Source organism: Physeter macrocephalus, chromosome 8 (genome assembly GCF_002837175.3).
Source record: "Physeter macrocephalus isolate SW-GA chromosome 8, ASM283717v5, whole genome shotgun sequence".
NCBI lineage: Eukaryota > Metazoa > Chordata > Mammalia > Artiodactyla > Physeteridae > Physeter > Physeter macrocephalus.
Window position 1 is genome coordinate 16,703,811 of NC_041221.1, and position 17,790 is coordinate 16,721,600.

Consider the following 17,790-nt stretch of genomic DNA (forward strand, 5'->3'; position numbering starts at 1 on the left):
AGTGACCGTGAGTGTCCGGTGACCTCAGCCTCGGGTCTCAGTGCACGCTGGCCTCCTCAGACATCTGAATTCCCAGCCCGCTTAACCCTCGTTTACCCTTGATCCAAATTAAACCGGAAGACTGCGTATGTGCATACGGCCCTTCCCACCCCCAATTCCTTCAACTGCTGGAAAGTATACTTAGAAAACAACAAATTCTTAACAGCACAGGAAAACAGAGTGGCCTATCCTGTCCAGGAGATGCAACACATTTCTGAAAACTGTGGAAGAGATGGTATCAGGTTGAGCCAAAGAGAGGAACTTGCAGCCCCCAAGCTGGCAGGAGAGCCCACGGAAGATTGGAGCCAGTCAGGGGTGAGGACACCCCTGGGACATCCCCACAGAAGGGCCAGAGAAGGGGCGCTGCTGACAGGTGCAGAAGCATACCCTCTTCTCCTGGGGCTGCCGATCGAAACAGAGGGAGCTCGGGGAGCAGGAAAGCCCCATGGATCATTCAGACCTTCACTGGAGACTCGAGACCAAGCAAATACGACAGTGCAGGAAGGCAGGGTTCTGGGAGCCCGGGGACCAGGGGCCCCTGGCAGAGTGCACTCCTGTTCCCCCAGGACTGACCCTCAGCTGCCCCTGGGACAGAGCCTGCAAGCGTCCTGCTCAGGCCCAGAGCCTGCAGTGTTGGAGAAGCAGAACCTCACGGGGCTCACTCCTCCCCGCAGTGCAGACCCAGCACCGTCTCCAGGTTATCGGTAGAACTGATGCTGAAATTCAGCCTCTGCACACTGGTGCCAGATGAAATCTTGGAGACAGAGTTTTGGGTGAAGCAGAAAAGAATAGCTTTGTTGCTTTGCCAGGCAAAGGGGGCCACAGTGGGCTAATGCCCCCAAGACTGTGTGTCCCGACCTAGAGGGGGTAGTGAGGAGTTTTGTAGGAATGGTTCAGGAAGCAGGGCGTGATCAGCTCTTGGACGTTCTTCTGATTGGTTGGTGGTGAGGTAATTGGGAGTCAACATCACCAACCTCTGGTGCCATCCAGTCTGGGGTGCACGTGCCTGTGGCCAGCAGGTTCCATCTGGAGGGCGTCTGCTTCCTGCAGAAACAACTTAGGAAGGTGTGACAGGCCTTTATCTGTATCTTTCAGGGAACTGGGAGTTCGTGGTTCTGCGATGCTACGGCAGAATTATAGTCCGAATTGTTACCGGTTCCCCAGCGCAACAGCTATTCTCTGTTTCTAGTGATACATCTTCACTTTCCCCATCATTTACCCTTGAGTCACCCTTTTACTTCAAAAGACAAGGGCGCAGGGGCTTGTACACAGTTTCAAAACCAGCAGCACAGGGGACTCTAGGACACACAGAGTCCAGGGGCCTAAATATTATTACAAATATTTAAATTAGTGTCTAAGTGCTATCAGAGAGTCTAACACATTCATAAAATTAAAAAAATAAAAGGCCTCACCAAAAAGAATCAGAGTAAGATAAAAACCTATCAGACGGGCTTCTCTGGTGGCGCAGTGGTTGAGAGTCCGCCTGCCGATGCAGGGGACGCGGGTTCGTGCCCCGGTCCGGGAGGGTCCCACTTGCCGCGGAGCGGCTGGGTCCGTGAGCCGTGGCCGCTGAGCCTGCGCGTCCGGAGCCTGTGCTCCGCGACGGGAGAGGCCACGGCAGTGAGAGGCCCGCGTACCGCGAAAAAAAAAAAACCCCAAAACCAAAAAAACTATCAGAAATGAGCAGTCTGATTCCCTCCACCCCAACACAAAATGCAAGAACAAGGCTCATCCATGGTGCGAATGTGGCTCAAGATTAAATTAGTGGACTGAGCCCATCAACAAGTCCCTCAGGACACAGACACGGACACTTGGCCCAAGGGGTCTGGTGCTTCTCTGGGATCTCCAGGAGAGAAAAGTGGAGAGAATAATCAGATAAATCATGAAAGTTCTGAGAGTTGAAGAGATACAAACCATAAGCTTCGACTCAACGCGGACTAGAGGTTAGGATGGGAAAAGCAGCCTGAGACCATCTTCACGCTCTGGGCCTGTATCCCACCTAAAGTTCGGAGCACCGAAGTCAAAGTCGAAAAGTCCCAATATCTTCCAGGGAGGATGAGCAGCCTACCTAAGAAGGAGGAAAGACAAACGTGCCTCAGACTTCTCGTCAGCAGTACTGTACGCCAGGCAAATAGTGAGCCTTGGGGCAGGGGGCAGATCCAGCATCCATCACGATTAAATCCAGCTCCTCTTGGACGTGACTGTTTCATTTCTGGGTAAGTTTCTTAGAAACACACTGGCTCATGGGCACAGAAGGACGTGTACAAGGGTGTTCTCAGAAGCATTGTTTATGTATGAGTGAAAAACTAGAACACGAATATCCATGAGTAGGGAAAGGTAAATAAATTTTGCTAAATCCTTATGAGACAGTATTATGTGTCCTTTTAAAGGAAGAAATAGTGCCGCATGTACAGGTGTGGAGAGGTTGTCAAGACAGCAAGTGTGTGATTACGGAACAGTAAGAGTCCACCTATACTTGAAAGTATTTTGATACACATACGGGCATGTATTCATACATACACACATATGCACACGTGCACACACATACACACGCACAGACACGAAGGATCAGGAGGACAAGCACAGACCTATGACCAGAGACGACTTCTGAGGCCTCCAGTGACCTGCTGGGTGGGGGGATGTGCTCTCACTTTCTATTTAATGAACTTCTACATCATTTAAATTTTGCGCTATGAAAAAAAACCCTAGTAATAATTGTAAAACCCTCTAATAAACTCTGCCCCGTACTCTGATGAGGCCTCGGATACCCAGTCTATCCTAGAGGTAGTGTTTATCTTGAGAAGTGCAAAGTCTTATTGAAAAGTATTAAAAATTAATATCAAGTTCAAATCCAGAAATGACTGTCACGTGGGCAGTAAATTCCACATTATTTGAACTCTTGAGTCTCCTTTTCTTCCAAACACATTTTTCATCCAGAATATGAACAGAGCACTAATTCTTTACAAAATGTTGTGTTTTTTTAAAGTTAAAAAAGTCCCTTCTCGTATAGGGTTTGGCAACAGAACAGAATGGAATCCCTCCCAAATTAAATGTTTTACTGTGTCCACTTCCCTAATGAGAAGCTGGAAGAACCCATGGGACTGAAGTGTGGGGAGAGGAAAACCACATGCGGTTTAATTTCTAGGAGAGAAATCCAACCCGACGCATTTTCAAGTTTACGAAATACTGACCCGTGGATGGGACGCTAACCCCGTGGGGACTTCACAGCCCGTGGTACTCGGCTGACTTAAAACCCGGCAACACGGATGACCCAGCCAAGGCGGTCTGGGGAAAGTACCACCGAGTAGTGAAAGCACATTACGGAGTGCAGACTCGCGCGGATTTAAAAGGGAGAATCGGAAGTAAGTATCCCCAACAGGTGGACGTGACAGCGAGCTGACCAGCAGGGCGATGCCCGCAGCGACGGCGTTCCGGAGGAGGCCGAGGCAGCCCGCTGGGGCGCCCAGTGTCCGGAGAAAGGCCTGCTCTCTTGCCCCTGCTCTATCTGCCTGCAGCGGAGGCTCAAGTGAGACCCCCAGGCCCTCCTCCTTGGGTGCACGTTGGGGTCACGTGAAGTCGTTTTCAAGCTTCTGGTGGCTGTTCAGTCCTCTTCCTAAGTCGGGGAAATCTGGCCTTTCCCCGCGGGGCCCAGCCCCACTCCCACAACTGGGGTTTGGGGAGGAAAAGCCCCGTCCAGCCTCGGCCGGCCCTGGGGGCGGGGGAGGGGCTCATGTCACCGTCTGGTCAGTCCAGGCTCGCCAGGCAGCAGGGCCGTCTGGGTGCCCTCAGCCCCCTGCCCTCCGAGGCCTCGTCTGAGGAGCCCTCAGGGCACAGATGACGCTGAGTCCCCGCCGCTCCGGGGACACCCTCCTCGTCCCCTCTACAACTGCAGGGACTACAAGCGCAGTGGCCTCCCCCAGGCCCGCGACTCCCTGGGCGCATGCGCGCGGACCCCCGGCCAGCCGTCCAGGCGCACTTGAATGCCAGGTCCTGCTGCCCCAGGCGTGTCCACGTGCCCAGCGTCACACCCCCCGGGCACCTGTGCAAGCAGCATTTGCCCTGGCGCTGTCTCGGCCCCGCTCGCTCGGGAACCTGGCCGGCCCGCTCCTGGGGGTGAAGGCGTCGCGGAGTCCCCGCCTCCTTGGGGCTGGGCTGGCGGCAAAGGGCAAGGCCCAGCTCGGTCTTGGCTGCGGACACCGTTGGAGGGACCCAGGCTGGACACGTCACACTCCTGGGCCCTTAGGGGAGACACACGTCCCCCCAGAGCTGTGTGAGAGTGAAGAAAGGAAGGCGCCCTCCCAGGGGACCCACTTCTCCAGGTGCAGGTCATACGTCGCTGGTGGAGAGGAAGCCACGCGTGTCCACGGAGGCCAGTGTCCGTGTACTGAATGGGCGCCACCACCCAGGGCCACGCTTGTTCTCAGTCAGAGAAAAATATGCTATAAATTTGCCATTACAGCAAAATCAATGTCTTTTTTATTAAGAATGTCACAGAGCCAATTATTTGTGTTTGTTCACCGCTGTGTATGTTGTTCATTTTAGGCCAAACAGCGCTCCCACTTTGCTGCAGAAAGAGCCTGTGCTGGTTTGAAATGAAACCAAGTAGCTGAAAAGTTGAATGTTCCTGGACGGTGCTGAACCCTGAGCGCAGCAGAGTCCCCACGGGAGGGAGCGGAGAAGCAGCACACCTACCCGCTCGGGCTTCCGGGCGGGAAGAGCCAGGCCCTGTCTGCAGACGCGGGTGTGGTGGCGAGAGCTCCGTGCTGGCCTGCCCGGTCACCTCCCCACCGGCTCACCCTGATGCCACCACGATCACCGAGACCGCCACCAGGCCCGCCCCGGCCGGGACAGAGCACCCGCAGGTCAGCTCTGCAGGGGTGCACGCAGCCGACCAAGGAGGTGGGTCCTGGGGAGGCGGCTCCCCTGCGGTCCCGGGGGGCCATCCTTTTCCCGAAAAGCACCGCCTGAGACCCACCGTGTGAGCTTGATCTTTTAGAGGAAGCTGATGGGCAAAGAAGGAATTACCAGGAACGGGAATGGACGTGTGTTTGGTTGGGCTGCGTCCCCTGGGCAGTATCGGCAGAGCTTTGCTCTTTTGCTGGAGGACGCGCTCTTCGGCACCCACTGAAGTCACAGTCTCGGTTCTGTATTTGACGTGTGGGATTCCTTGTGGGGCAAACGTGCTGGCATTCTCCCCCGAGCTGCCCACGCCGCTGCCCGAGTGGGCTCTTCGGTCACCCTCGACCCCTCCCCCCAGCCTGTTAGGTCCTGACGTCTCCCCTCTTGGAGCCCCTCCTTCTCCTATGACATTGCTGAATTCTTCTTCACTATCAGTTCACATTTCGTCCCAGGATCGCAAGTGCAGCTAAGACTGTTGGCTGCTTGCTCTGAGCCAGGTCCAGGGCTGGTTAGTTGGCATGAACCGTCTTATGGCCTCTTTCTGGTATTATCCCCAATCCTTCAGTTCCCTTATAGTCTTCCCCTATGTATTGACCACAAATAATGTGAACATTTTGGAAAAAAGATTAAAGGTTTTATGCATGGCAAGTTTTTTTTTTTAAATTGAAGTATAATTGATTTACAATGTGGTTATGCATGGCAAGTTTTGAAAAATAAATAAATAAATAGTATTCAAAAGTCAAAAAACAAAAAAAAAAAGAGGCTCCCCGGGGCGCCATCCTCTGGCGCATGGGGGTCTTCAGTCATAACGCGGGGATGTATCCACACGCTTTCTTCCCGACAGACACTGCTCCCCAAAGCAGGCCCTGGACTCACACTGTCTCGGCCTCGGTCAGGGCCCAACACGCGGCAGAGACACAGTGGCTGACTGGCTTCCAAGAGAAAGAAGAGTGATGAAATGGATGAAAAAGCTCTCATCGTCCCCGTAAGTGACTGCCTCTGTCTCTGGCTCTCTTTACAAGGGAGGAGGTTACACAGAGTAAGAGCTGACCTGCCAGCTGCCACATGCATCCAAGTGTAGGAGAAACGTTTGCTTTGGCTCTGACCAGGCCCTGGGGGGCAGCTTAAGTAGACGCTGCTGGGTCAACGGCCAATGTCTGGGCATCCCATGAGGCCGACGGCTCCACACGGTGGACCTTGGATCTCATCACTGGGCTCTGCTGGCCTGCTGCTTCCACCATCTTTCAATGGTTAGGAAGGCTAAGGTGTTTGGTTTTTTTTTAAGATTTTTTTTTTTTTTTTTGATGTGGACCATTTGTAAAGTCTTCATTGAACCTGTTACAATATTGCTTCTGTTTTACGTTTTGGCCCTTTGGCCATGAGGCGTGTGGCATCCCAGCTCCCCGACCAGGGATCGAACTCACACCCCCCGCCCTGGAAGGCGAAGTCCCGACCACTGGACCGCCAGGGAAGTCCCATGGAAGGCTAAGGTGTTTTAAACACCTTTCACTGGCTTCGATGGTATGAAAGACCCCCAGGGACTAATCAAGCAGAGCGTCTTGGACGCACAGAGGTCTGCCCACCCCCCTGCCTAGGCTGGTTCATGGCCCAGTGAGTTAAGGCCACTGACCTTCATGTCCCAGGCTTTCTCATCCTTGGTTCTTCATGGCTGCAAAATGGCTACTGGAGCTCCGGATGTGGACCCATCTCCCTTTCATCGGAGCCCATGTGGTGCTTAGTTTTATGTGTTAACGTAGCTGGGCCGTGGTACCCCTTGTTGGGTCAAACACCTGCCTGGACGTTGATGTGAAGGTAGTTTTCAGCTGTGATTGACATGGAAACCAGTGGACTTTGAGTAAAGCAGATGACCGTCTATCGTGTGGGTGGGCTTCTCCAATCGGGTAAAGGCCTTAGGAGCAAAAAGAGGTTTCTCCTCAAGCCTGTAACACTGACCCACTGCTTGAGCTCCTGGCTGGCCAGTCTGCTCTGCAGATTCCAAAGAGCCCCCATGCGTGATCTGTTGAGCCAGCTCCTTGGACTCTCTGTGCGTGTGTGCAAGTGTGAGATCTGATGTATACACCATCGGTTCTGGTTCTCTGGAGAAGTATGGCTAATTCAGCCCTGAGTACACTTGTGTCCTCACCCAGAGGGTCAAAGCCGTGTCACACGGCCATGCCTAGCTGCTCTGAAGGTCTGGAAATTGGAGGTCTCACCTGTCCTGTATCCGAGGTGAAGGGGAGCGGGAGGGGGCTGGGCGGTCTGCTGTGTCTTCCTCCATGGTCTGCAGTCCAGATGTGGTGGGGTCGCGGGGGACCAGAAAGTCTGAATTGTCCCCACCCCCTCCTATGACGTGTCTGGGATGGTCCTGAGAAATCCAAGGTGACTTCCGGAGAACAGAATGCATGCTTAAAATTTTACCTCCCGGCCGCTTTGCTTCAGATTATTTTCAGAATGCTCACATAATGGGGAGAAAAGCAAGCTTCCCACTATTTATCAGCTCCTAAAATTCTATTTCTGTTCAATTACACATGACCTCACAAGGAACGAGGCTGACGGAGTTTTAAATTCCTTTCGCTCACAGCCATCGCTGCCCCTCTACATGGCTCTGTTAGAAGGAAAAACACAGCGATTTTAAGAAAAAGAAGAAACCGTTCTTTTTAAAAATTTAAACATTTTTTTTTAATTTTTAGAATTTTTATTGGAGTGTAGTTGATTTACAATGTTGTGTTAGGGTCTGCTACACAGCAGAGTGAATCAGTTATACATATACATATATCCAGGAAACCATTTTTGATTGAATTGGGAACATTCTTAATTAAATCTGTTATGTTTCTAGATACATCAATAGTGTACTCTTAAAAATTAAATAAAATATTCTGCTAAATAGAGTATGCAAGGTTAAGTTAGTGTAGTATTGCCGATGAACAGAAAATCCTAGCACTCTAAACAAGCAGGAGATATGGCCTTGTTCAAAATAAGCTTCATGTTGTACACATAGAAACTGTTACTGAAAACTGAAAAATCAGATGGCCGAAAAGGGGAGCTTTACTTATTTTTTCTTTGAAGCAGAAAAACAGGTATCTCAGTTTGGCTAAGAGATTATTTTGGTTGGGAATGAGAGAAAGAGATGAAAAAGTTCTTTATTAAAAAGCAGCAAAACCAACGGAAATTAAATCTTGTAAAAATAAAAGAGCCAACAGGAAATCTCCACAGGCCGATGCAGAGACCTCCTCCTGAGTCTTGCTGACTCACTGGGTTGATGCAGAATTAAAGGGTTCATTCTGAGCTACTCAAGGTGTCAGGCCTCGTTTGCAGGAAGGACCTGCACCCAGGTGGGGATGTCGGGTGGGGCTGGGGTCTGTGAGAGCACCTGTGCAGGTTCTACCTGTGCAGGTGGTAGCCGAGGAGCTGGTCCCTGGCTTGGGGTGTTGGGGTGGCAGCAGCATCTCAGAAGATGTGCTGGGGGGGTTCCCGTGCCCACCCAGATGGAAACGGGCCCCTGCAAGGGGACAGGGAGCCCACCCAGCCCCGGAGGATGGGTACAGGTAAGATGCCTGAGGATGGGGCCGGGGGGATGTGGGGTGGCCACATGCCAGATCAGGGAGCTGTGCCCCCTTCTGGATTGAGGGCGTCTGGGCTGAGCCCCGACCCTGCTGTCGGTCGTCCAGGCCCAGCTCAGACACTCAGAGGCTGCCCGGGATTGAAGCTCCCAGAAAGCCCCGTTTGTCCAGGGAGGGGAGGACAGAGCCGGAGGAAGCCTGGTCACCTGCCCAGCCCAGTGTCCAGCCAGAGCTCGCGGTCACAGGTGGAGCTGCGGCTCCGGGCCCGCAAGGATGGAGACTTGCCGGAAGTGGGACTGGCAGGAAGGGGGCCTGATGGGGCGGCCAGAGTAGAATGAAGCAGCCAGCTTGGTCCCCTCGCTGCCCCCAGGCCTCAGTGATGGCCTCTCAGCCAGGGCCCCCGCCTCCTATGAGGATGGCCAGGCAGCCAGTCAAGGACTCACAGACTCAGCGCCGCCACCACGACCGTGATGGCTCGTGTCTGGGCAGAGTCCGCACGTGGGCGAGTCGTTCACTAAACAAGCCGTGCCAGGGGCTCGTGTCCACCAGCCAGTGTACGGCTCCACAGCCACGCATGGGTGAGGGCATCAACGGGACGGTTCAGTCGCCGTTCTGACCGGTTCCCGCGTCTGTGCTCGCGAGGTCTGGGCGGGGCGGGAAGCAGGCAGACTTGGCATCACTAGGACCCCCCTTTGGGGGGATTTTCCCAGACTTTTAATTTATTCAAGTTCTATTTTACAGGAAAATATTTGACAGTTATGTATGGACCCATGGACTGAGACACCTCTTGTTTGTTTTATTTTCCTTTAATTTGGGAGCATTTAATCTGATTTTTCTAACAAGCACTCAGAAAGGTTAGAAATCTGAATTCTCTTGACCCCTGCACCAGGGGGGTGAAGTCCAGCCCCTCCGGGACAAGAGTGGAAGGAGGAAGACCTCCCTGCTCCGTGGGGAGAGGTAGAGCACGGACGGGACGGGTCGTCTGCTCCATCCTGACACGCTCAGCAGGGCTGGACGGGCGTCGGCTCTGTGAACAAATCTCCTTTCACTGTACCTAGTACAACTTCTGAGAAGCTGCCTAGAAAATATTTTACAGCCACTTTTACGTATTAAGTGAGGAGGACCTTAGTATTTAGTTACACTTATTGTCTTCCGAGAAAGAAAGAATTCATTTGTGGAAAAAAATCACCAGTCCCAAATGCATGTGTTCTATGACAGTGACATTATCTCTGTCGCTTACGGGACTTTTGACCTTGAGCACACTGCTTAATGTGCACATTGCATGCCTTGAACTGCAAGTTCCTGGGTTGTGAAGTTGGGGTTATAACTCCCACCCCAGAGTGTGTGTGAGGAAGCTGTGAGGTGGCGGAGCGGCGGTGAGAGTACTGATGTTCTGAATGTCCCAGCTCACATGCTCTAGCTCGTCAGATTCAGAGGCTGAATCCTGCATTTTCTTACACTGCAGGTGGTGCGGCTTTGCACCATCCACATGGAAGGAGTGGCTGCAGTGGTTACGAGCTGCGACTGGCCCACACTGAACCCACCTGAGACTTGTACGTCTTGGCAGGAGAGCAGGAAAGGCAGCACGGAGGCCTTGCTGCAGCAAGGTGGGCAGGGTCAGGATTAGAAACCAGCCCCTGGGGCACATCTCAGGGCAAGAACCCGGCAGGGCAAGGGGGTAGGGGGCTCCAGGGGGCGAAGCAGGAGCATGGTCCTGAGAAACGCCCCAGCACCGAGGTGGGAGCAGGACGGGTTGCAGGACCGGTGCTCCATGGACATGGTGGACCCCAACCATGGCCAGAATTATGTCTAAAGTGTGAGTCAGAAATGAATGTGCTGTGTGTTGAGCACAGGAAGCTGCCGAGTTTGGGGGGTCCCGGGGGCAAGGAGACGGGCAGACCATCTCCTGTGTGCAGCTCACTCGCTGGCAGGTCCGATGGTTTCTGCTTGTTACCAAAACAAGCACAGGGAGGAAGAGCAGGGGTGACCCGAGACCTCACTGCTTCAGTCCCCTTGAGCGGCTGTAACAAAACACAGGTTGGAGTGGCTTAAAACATTATTTCTCACAGTCCTGGAGGCTGGATGTGCAAGACTGAGGTGCCAGCTGTTGTGGTTTCCCGTGAGGTCCCCCTTCCTGGCTTGTAGGCGGCCACCTTCTCGTCCTCACGTGGACCTTCCCCAGTGTGCACGCCAAGGGGGTGGGGGAGTTTCTGGTGTCTCTTATGAGGCCACCTATCAGTTGGCCTATCAGTTCAGGGCCCCAACCTTACGACCTCATTTAACCTAATCACTTCCTTAGTCTCTTCTCCAAATACAGTCTCACTGGGGGTTAGGCTGCGACACATGAATTGGTGGTGGGAGTGATGGCACAAGTCTTCAATCCACAGCATTTACTGAGTTTGCCATGTAAGTGCCGTTAGCCATGAGACCTGGACTCCTAACTTTCCTAAGCTCTTTGTCAAATCAGCACTTGCCCTGGACATCCCCTTCTCAATCTGTGTCCCATGTGCCACCTAGGAGGAGTGCTGGAAGCTCTACTCCAGATGTTCCAGGGGGCAAGTATTCAACACAGGGAGAGAAACTAGGGAAGGGAAAGGAAGGAAGGGAGGAAAGAAAGAAGGAGGGAGGGAGGGACGGGGGTGTCTTCTGGTACCTGTATGGTGACGCCTGTCACTGAAATCCCAAATGCCCACATACTCTGAAAGTACAGCCATCAGCAAACAGAACACATAAAACAACCCACAAGAAACCAGAAGACAGAGAGAACATGACACAAATTCATCTCACATGTAATAGTGAAGTAAACCCCTGAAAGCAGCATAGTTGGAAATTGCTCAGAAGGGAGGAGAGGGTAGCAGTGTCCCACAGGCGGAAAGGCAACTATAACACTAACCAGTGGGGAAGTTTGCACCCTGGCTGGGTGGACACAAAGAAGTCAAAAGGAAGGTGCCTGAAAAGTGTTCAGCTTTGTGGGGCTGCTCCAGGGAGAGGCAGGTGCCTGGGAGGGTGACGTCCCTTAGATGCTTGATGGTGAAAGGAAGGCAGGAAGTAGCTGAACATAAGGCACTGCTGAGCTATGATGCTATCCAAGGATCAGAGCAGAATAGACCCCAACGTTGCCATTTATTAAAGAGACTGCACTTCACTATAGCAAATAAAGGGGCACTCTTGAACTAAGAAATTGAGTAAACCCTCCAGACCTCTACCACATTCTTTATAAGTCATAAGCTAATGCTGGCCCAGGAAAATACATAAAGAGTCCTGAACAAAAGCTGTAAGAAGAAACTATAAAACTGTAAGGCTTATAAAATTATGATAAAAAAACAGAAATTGGGAATAAAAGCATTCCTGCAGAAGAAAACTCTACCTCAAAAATTCCTCAAAGCAAATGAAAAGTGTAACACAACAGTCCAGCATAAACTAATGTGATTAAACAAGCAATTGCATACAAGAAAGGACATCACAAATCAGAGGGTCAAAACTCAGAATATAAATGGAGAAGCACAGGGAGGTGTAAAATAACATCTAACAAGATTTATAAGTAAGACTCTGAAGAAAAAGAGAAAAATCATAATAGAAAGAATAAATTATAAGGTGCACAAGGGAAAATATATGCCACCAAAACTATAGTAAGAGAGAAGACAGGAATAAAAAGATTTCCCCCCACCTCCAAAAAATTAAGACTAAAATAAAGGAGACAAAAAAGTGAGAAAACAATAGGTATAACAGCCTATCAAAGAATACACAGCACACACGTAATTAGAGTATCTGAAGAGCAAACTAACACAATGGAACAAAACTCATATTTAAATCTATAATTAAAGAAATATAAAGGAATCCAATTTTACATATTGAAAGATGTTGTCATATACCCGGAAAAATGGAGTTGGAACATTAAAATTAAATACAAAATTGGTGGGATGCAGCTGAAGCAGCTCTTACAAGGAAACTTGTGACTTTAACACCAAAAACAGACATAAAGAAAAGTATATCATCAGTTACCTTTGCTTCCTCCTTGAGAAGCTAGTAAAAGAAGAATATTGAGGTCAAGGTAAGTAGGGAAAAAGAAATAATACAAACAAGCAAGAAAATAAATGAAATAGAAAACAAACAAGAGAGAAAATCTACAAAGCCAGAATCAGTTCTTTGTAAAGGTTAATAGAATTGGTAAGCCTTTAACAAGACAGACGAAAAAAAAGGGAAAGCACAAACCATGAACAGCAGGAATAAGAGGACATCACAAAAGATCCAGCAGACACTGAAAGCACAATGGAGGATGTTATGAATAATTTTATACTCGTACATTTGACAACTTAGATAAAGCAGTCACATTCCTTGAAAGATACAAATTACCAAAACAAACTCAAGAAAAACTAGAAAATTTACATACCTCTGTATGTTAAAGACATTGAATTAATAATTAAACAACTTCTTACAAAGAAAGTAAACCATATTTTTAATAAAGAAAATTCCAGGCCGAAATTACCTCACTGGTGAATTCTAACAACCATGTAAAGGAAAAATAATATCAACCCTACAAAAACTCTTTCAGAAATTAGAGGAGGAGATATCACTTCCCAAAGTATTTTATGAGGCTACTATAACCAGGATTTCAAAACCAAAGACATGAGAAAGTAAATTTATAGAACAATATCCTTCATGAATATAAATGTAAAAATCATTAACAAAACATGAGTATATGAACTTCAGTAATATGTAACAAGAATAATATACCAAGATCTAGTTGGGTGTATCCTGGGAATGCAAAACTAGCTCAACACGAGAAAATCAATCAATACAATTCACCACATTAAGAGATTAAGGGAGAACAATTATACAGCTATTCCAATAGATGCAAATAAACCATCTGACAAAATGCAACACAGTTTTATAATGTTTAAAACTCTTAGCAAATGAGAAAAGCAGATTTCTCAATGTGATAAAGAGCTCTCACAACTTTTAATAAATATTGTTTCAGTACAAGAGGTCTTAGCCAGTGCAACAAGACAAGAACAAGAAAAAAGAAGTCAGATTCAAAATAAAGAAGTAAAAGTGCTGAGTGAAAGAAGCTGAATACCAACTAGTTTATACTAAATCATTCCATTTATATGGAATTCTTGAACAGGCAAGACTAAGTTGTGCTGATAAAACCAGGCCCTTGGGTCCTGGAGGAGTAGTGGGGCGGAGCTGATAGACAGTTCACTCAAGACTTGAGCACTTCACTGTGTGGAAATCAGTCCCCATTTCCAGAAAGTCCACATCTGTTTTCTCAGAAGGGTGGGATAATATTAAATTTTATTTTTTTTAACCCTGTCTGTGCTCTGTGAGTTTTCTGAAATGACTATGAATTGTGTTTATAATTCAAAGTATCAAATGATCCAATGTAATCCAAAAAGTACAAATATGATCTGAAATGATCTCAAGTTACAAATTCCTAACAAAGAGCAATTTACGGTGACCGGTCTTCAGAGCTATTGGAGAGCTCTTTCTAGAAGAGTGAGGTCCTTAGAATGAACTCAGGTCAGGGAGTGAGAGGTGGGAGGAGCCGGATCCCTGACGGCCATCGCGTTACTAAGAAGTTGGACCTAAATCCTGAGCATGCAGGAAGGTGCTGGTCAGTGCCACCTCCTCAAATCAGACCTCGGAGGCAAGGACCGCAGGGCTGGCATCTTACTCAGCCAGTGTCTCCCACCTTTTCAAAGGTCAGGTTATCTCCTTTCTTCTACGGTTTAGGGTCCTCTGGGGGCCTTTCTACTGCCCCAGGGTCTCCTCCTGCCCTCCAGCCAGAAACATGGCACCTGCGGGGTAACCACAGGCTGCAGTGACCACAGGCTGCCCTGAAGACAGACCTCTGTCCACTGCTATCTGTCCCAAGCCAGCCGTATGTCTCAGAGAGGGCAGGATGTGTGTGTACATATACACGTGTGTGCATGTATGTGCACATGGTGTATGCATGAGTGGGTGCATGCATGTGTGTGCACGTGTGGTGTGTGTGCTTGTGTATATGGTACCTGGCATGTGCATGTGTACATAAGTGTAGGTGTGTGCACGTGTGAATGTGTGTGGACGCATACATCCATGTATGTGAGCATCCATGTGCACACCTGTGCGTGTTGTCTGGGTGCCTTTTCCCAGCTCATCCCCTGTCCCCGGCGACCAGCAGCCGGGGTCTGTGGTGGGGACGTTGTTTCCGTCCTCTAAGCCCCGGGGGCCCGGTTTCCCCAGACACCCAGACAAATCAAGTCGGCTTGGCTGGGGGTGACCAATTCCCCAAATTTACTTGTTTCTCCTGAAAGAAAGCTTCTGTTTGGTCCTAATGAGTGGCTTTTCCTAAAGAGAAACAGTAATCGCGGCAGGACCATAAGCAGGTTCTGTAAACTTGTAATCGCAGGTGTCAAACACTGCGCAGCATTTTCCCTGGAAGACAGAAGCCCTGGGAAATAACACGGAGCAGGCGCCAAAGCGGTGTTTCCTTGACAGAAGTTAATTCTAAACTAACTATTCCCGGAAAGAAAAGCGGGGAAACATTTGTACATGTCTATCATTTGTCCTTGGAGGGCGCAGAACAAATATGTTTTTTTAACGTGTGACACCAGCATTATTCCGGGTGGCCTCGGGCTATATGCTGTTTTCCAGGTTACAGAATTGGAGGCGAAGAAAACAACTCTGCATTAAGAGGAACACAGAGTACAGGCTAATCACAACCACACGGAATCAGATGCCGCCAGCAGAGGACGGGGCCTGGGTGCTTGGGGGCCCGAGCGAGAGGCCAGAGGCAGCAAACAGTGAGCTGCCTGAACCGGCGGGTGACCCCCGATGGCGCACTCTCAGATCCCGAGAAGCAAACAGCATGCTTGGAGCGGGGGTCACCCTAGGGCCGGGGAACCTGAAACTGTCCCCTTCTGCAGATGTGGTGAAAGCTACAAACACACCCCAGAAAGTAAGCAGAGGCAGCAAACACTGCACGTAAATTTAGGGGCGACAGGGCCCGGCTCCGGGCTCTGCAGCATCTGCCCAGGGGCCCCTGCGGCACCCTCTCCCGGCTCCACCTCTGCCAGCTCCCCTTCCCAAGGCCTAGAGGCGCCTCACCTGTGTGTGGGCCCTGCCCGGCGCTGGGTGTCTCCTCTGCAAACCAGCCTTTGGAAGTGTCCACATGGTGGTTCTGGCTTCGAGCCACGCCCATACCTGCACTTCACAGAAGAAGCTGGGGCAGCCCCGGGGGCGGGGGCAGGGCGGGGGTGCTTAGGTGGGTGTGGAGATGTTGCCCCAGCGAGCACCTGGCGGTCCCTCTCTTTTCCCGAGGACCATGTCTCCACTCGCCTGCCCTGGGGCCGAGATCCAGCCCTTAAGCCCAGAGTCCCTCCGAGGTCATTGCTGGGGGATCCGCAGGTGGCCTTCCTCCCCGACCCCCAGCCCAGTCTGGGAGGGGACGGTGACCAGGGCCCAGCTCACGGTGCATAGGCGGGTACCCAGGACCCCGTCACGGGGGAGCCCCCACTGCATACACCAGGCCCGGGGGCCTTCGGGGGCTGGGGGCCCGGGCCAGGCCCCCCTCCCTGCCCTCTGCCTGCTGAGTGCTAGGCCCTGCCGCTTCCCTGGACTCTCCGCGGTGGGGCTGGTGGTTCGGGCGGAGCTTGCCTAGAGTGTGAGTCACAAGGAGTCGGGAAATGCAGCTCGGGCATTTCCCGTGGGAACATTCTGGCCCTCAGCAGCCCCCTTCCTCCCCAGGCCTTTCAGCTGACCCCTATCCCACCCCCACCAAGTGTCCCTGGATGTCCCGCACGCACGGGGCCACACTGGTGCCCACAGGGATGTGTCTCCTCCCTCCCTGCCCCCTCCCTCTCCCTCTTTCTGTCACACACACACACACACACACACACGTACATGCACGCATATACCACATGCACAGACACGTGCACACAGGCACACACACGTGCTCATACCACATGCATGCAAGCAAGCACCATACACGTACACACGCACACACCACACACATACCACACAATGCACACCCACATGTGTGCACACACCACACACACGGGCACACGCATGTGCAGACCCCACACAGGGCATGCAGACATCATGCCTATGCACTCACCCCACCCACACACGCAAACACACCACACACAGGAACACCACACGTGTACGAGTACACACGCGCCACCCTTCTACAGGAGACCCAGTGGGTCCCTCATCAAAGGTCGGCCCTGCCCCGTGGGGTGACCGTGTCCCCGGAAGTCCCTGTGGGGCGTCCTGAGCGTGCATCTGACCTGGGCTCTGCACCCAACGCTCCTAACGGTCCCTGGGAGAGGCCGCCATGCCCGCCCCCAGCTCTGCTTGTGAGGTCATGCTTCACGACAAGGCTTTGCCAGCAGGCTCATCCCTCAGTCTGCAGGCCACGAGGACCAGAGTCACTTCGTGTCAGCCCTGGTCCACTGCTGGAAAGGGTGGGGTTAGCAAGGCCACATTCCTTATTAACAAGGGGGTTCCGGGGCCTTGCAGCGCCTTCTCTGAGCCTGGAAGCTTGGAATGTGGCCCAGGGCGCTTGCTCCCCGGGCCGGCTCCCACCTATAAATAACAGCGGTGGCAGGTCCCCTGTCAGCACCGCTGATGGACGGTCCCTTACCCGCCATTACAGCCTGTGACTGTGGGAAATTAATTTAAGTGGTAGTTAATTTCTAATGAATTCCACTCAAGCGGTTAATACGTTCCCTCGGTGTTATGGTAACCTTCACAGATCACTGCGTTATGTAAATAAATTCTACTTTACACTGGTTTATTAGAAAAGAGAGTGAGACTGGGGAGTCTGGCTAAATCTTGTCTGCAAATGCACACGAAGAACCTTCCACAGGAAATTTAAAAGGGGAGGAAATAAAAACCCATCAGGAGTTTTCTCGGATGCTGAACTTCCCCCCAATGACTAAATTACCCATCTCCACGCTCTGGGTGAATATCTCCAAATCCGCTTTGTTACTGTGTTCCAAGGAGGAAGAGGAGAATTTTTGCCTTAAATCCCGTGTGGATTGCTTAACAAACCTGAAAGAATGTCCTCTCTGAAACCTCTGCCTGAGGCCCAGGCCGGCCCGGAGCAAGCCTGGACAGAGGGAGGAAAAAGCTCGGCAGGCAAGTGGTCCCACCTCTCCGTGTGCACAGGGGGCATGTGCAGAGCAGGGCTTGGGGGCTTCTGCACCCCCGAGTGAATGAAGATGGACCCACTGGCTGACCTTCCAGCGGCCGGTCTGTGTGCAGAGGCGGCAAGAGGCTTGGAGCAGAATCGGATGGGAAGCGGCCT

The 17,790-nt window shown here is 51.2% G+C and overlaps 1 long non-coding RNA gene across 1 annotated transcript; it reads right to left on the reverse strand.

The window, feature by feature from the left end:
• Nucleotides 1-9,102: 9,102 nt before the first annotated feature.
• Nucleotides 9,103-16,095, reverse strand: LOC112064714 (uncharacterized). Its single transcript, XR_002891616.3, has 3 exons — nucleotides 15,588-16,095; nucleotides 10,420-10,519; nucleotides 9,103-9,525 (listed from the first exon to the last, which is right to left on the reverse strand). It is a non-coding gene; the product is annotated as an uncharacterized lncRNA (long non-coding RNA).
• Nucleotides 16,096-17,790: the final 1,695 nt, after the last annotated feature.